Consider the following 3,434-nt stretch of genomic DNA (forward strand, 5'->3'; position numbering starts at 1 on the left):
GTGTATTGGCTGGTCACTGAGATATAAGTAGTGTAGTGGCTGGTCACTGAGATAATTATTGTGTAGTGGCTGGTCACTGAGATAATATAGTGTAGTGGTTGGTCACTGAGAGAATATAGTGTAGTGGCTGGTCATAAGAAATATAGTGTAGTGGCTGGTCACTGAATATATTAGTGTAGTGGCTGTAGCCACTGTAGTGGCTGGTCACGAGATAATATAGTGTAGTGGCTGTACACTGTAGTGGCTGGTTACTAAGATAATATTAGTGTAGTGGCTGTGTCACTGTAGTGGCTGGTCACTAAGATAATATAGTGTAGTGGCTGTATGAGATAATTAGTAGTGGCTGGTACTAAGATAATATAGTGTAGTGGCTGGTCACTGAGATAATATAGTGTAGTGGCGGTCACTGAGATATATAGTGTAGTGGCTGGTTACTAAGATAATATAGTGTAGTGGCTGGTCACTGAGATAATATAGTGTAGTGGCTGTCACTGAGATAATATAGTGTAGTGGCTGGTCACGAGATAATATAGTGTAGTGGCTGGTCACTGAGATAATATAGTGTAGTGGCTGTCACTGAATATATAGTGTAGTGGCTGGTCATTAAGATAATATAGTGTAGTGGCTGGTCACTGAGATATATAGTAGTGGCGTAGCACTGTAGTGGCTGGTCACGAGATAATATAGTTGTAGTGCTGTGACTAGTGGTGTTACAAGATAATATAGTGTAGTGTTGTACGTGAGTGCTGGTCACTAGATAATATAGTGTAGTGGCTGGTCACTGAGATAATATAGTGTAGTGGCTGGTCACTAAGATAATTATAGTGTAGTGGCTGGTCACTGAGATAATATAGTGTAGTGGCTGGTCACTGAGATAATATATGTTAGTGGCTGGTTACTAAGATAATATAGTAGTGGCTGGTCACTGAGAAATATAGTGTAGTGGCTGGTCACTGAGATAATATAGTGTAGTGGCTGGTCACTGAGATATGATAGTGTAGTGGCTGGTCACTGAGATGAATATAGTGTAGTGGCTGGTCACTGAGATAATATATGTAGTGGTGCACTAAGATAATATAGTGTAGTGGCTGGTCCACTGAGATATATAGTGTAGTGGCCTGTAGCCATGTAGTGTGGCTGGTCACTAAGATAATATAGTTTATGCTGTCACTGTAGTGGCTGCGTTACTAAGATAATATAGGTAGTGGTGATTGTCACACCAGCCACCGCACTATATTATCTCAGTGACCAGCCACTACACTAAATTATCTCAGTGACCAGCCACTACACTATATTATCTCAGTGACCAGCCACTACACTATATTATCTCAGTGACCAGCCACTATAATATACTATCTTAGTGACCAGCCACTACAGTAACTACAGGCAATACACTAAATTATCTCAGTGACCAGCCACTACACTATATTATCTTAGTAACCAGCCACTACAGTGGCTACAGGCACTACACTATATTATCTCAGTGACCAACCACTACAGTGACTACAGCCACTACACTACATTATCTTAATGACCAGCCACTACAGTGACTACAGCCACTACACATCTTATCTTAGTGACCAGCCACCACAGTGACTACAGCCACTACACTACATTATCTTAATGACCAGCCACCACAGTGACTACAGCCACTACACTACATTATCTTAATGACCAGCCACTACACTACATTATCTCAGTGACCAGCCACTAGAGTTACTACAGCCACTACACTACATTATCTTAGTGACCAGCCGCCACAGTGAGCCTCCCATTTTCTGTACTTCTGGTGGCATGTCGTGTGGGGTATGCATGGGTGTCCGAGCTGTGTGCTAGTAGTTTAAACAGACAGCGTGGTGCATTCAACATGTCAATACCTCTCAGTGATGAAGTCAATCTCAAGATTGACATGAAGTGGTGTCAGAGGGCCAGTAGGAGGTGATTGGGGACATTGCCCTTTGTAGGGCACTGTCTTTCAGATGGGACATTAAACAGGTGTCCTTACTCTGTGGTCACTTAAAATCACATGGCACTTATCGTTAACCCCGGTGTCCTGGCTAAATTCCCAATCTGATCCACCATCATGACCACCTAATCATCCCCAGTTTACAATTGGCTCATTCATCCCCCCTCCTCTCCCCTGTAACTATTCTCCACGTCATTGCTGTAAATGAGAATGTGTTCTCAGTTAACTTACCTGGTAAAATATGGGTAAAATAAATGTTATTAATGTCAGCTCTTCGTGTACATTTAAGGGCCAGCCGTGCCGCCCTGTTCTGGGCCAATTGTAATTTTCCTAAGTCCGTATTTGGAACACTTTACCACACGACTGGACAGGAGTCAAGGTGGAACAAAACAAGGGCCTTTATGATGACGATGTTAAGTAGGCAGAACAGCACCATATTGTGGACAGACCTCTCCCCGTCTGGCTCTGAGGAGCATTCCTCGGAGACAAGACCTACCCCAAACTATTCTATGAAATTACATATTGTATTCTGTCTCTGTTGTCATTCAGATAAGCCTGTACTATATGRAGGTACTGTAGGTGAAGGTTTAACTCAGAGACATTTCGGGGTTTTCAAGCATCTGCTCATTTTAAGTCCTGTCACAAGTCTACAAGTCTGAAAAGCATGTTTCCTTTTATCTAATATTAGSTTTTGTTCGAAGATCTGATAACATTCAGTATAAAAAAATATGCAAAAATACAGAAAATAAGAAAGGGGATGGCTTGGGATACCTTTTCACAGCACTTGTCCTTAAGGTATCACGTGTGGGGTAGGTTCCTCGTCCTTGTCAATCTTTGGCTTATTGGTGAAATCAGCAGTCAGACAATATCTTCTTTAAGTAAACCAATCAAACCTTTTATTTAATGCAGTTGCAGACAGAAGTTGACAACGGGAACACAGCACGCATGTTTCAGAGTAAGTTCTGCACCCCACCTAAGGGCGTAGCTGAGTTTATACATGTGATCACTCCCTAGTGGTATAATCACCTACGTCAATGCATGTGTCTATCAATAAGCTGAGGTTACCTTATAAGGCAACCTAGTACAGTAGCTTCTCTGAATTCATTAGCATTGTCCACTGTCACACAAGATCAAAAATATTAAAACTAGACAGTGGTTACTTCACTTTATCTAGTTTCGGTCTGACTCAGACCTGGCCTGCAAGCGCCCTCTCACAGCAGCCAGAGTTTAACCACAAAGACTAATATAGATGCTTGTCAACGTATAGTGGTGGAGTTTTTAGACACATAGCAACAGTATCTTATTATAAGGCCTGCCAAAACATATGAATCTTAAGGTCCCCTTCAACAATAATGTGGGGGGTCTTCGGGACCCACCCACTACAATAGCTTTCACCTGGATTCACCTGGTCAGTCTATCATGGAAAGAGCTCATAATGTTTTGTACACTCAGTATAAAGTGTAATATC

This window comes from Salvelinus sp. IW2-2015, unplaced genomic scaffold (assembly GCF_002910315.2).
Source record: "Salvelinus sp. IW2-2015 unplaced genomic scaffold, ASM291031v2 Un_scaffold3836, whole genome shotgun sequence".
NCBI classification, from domain to species: Eukaryota; Metazoa; Chordata; class Actinopteri; order Salmoniformes; family Salmonidae; genus Salvelinus; species Salvelinus sp. IW2-2015.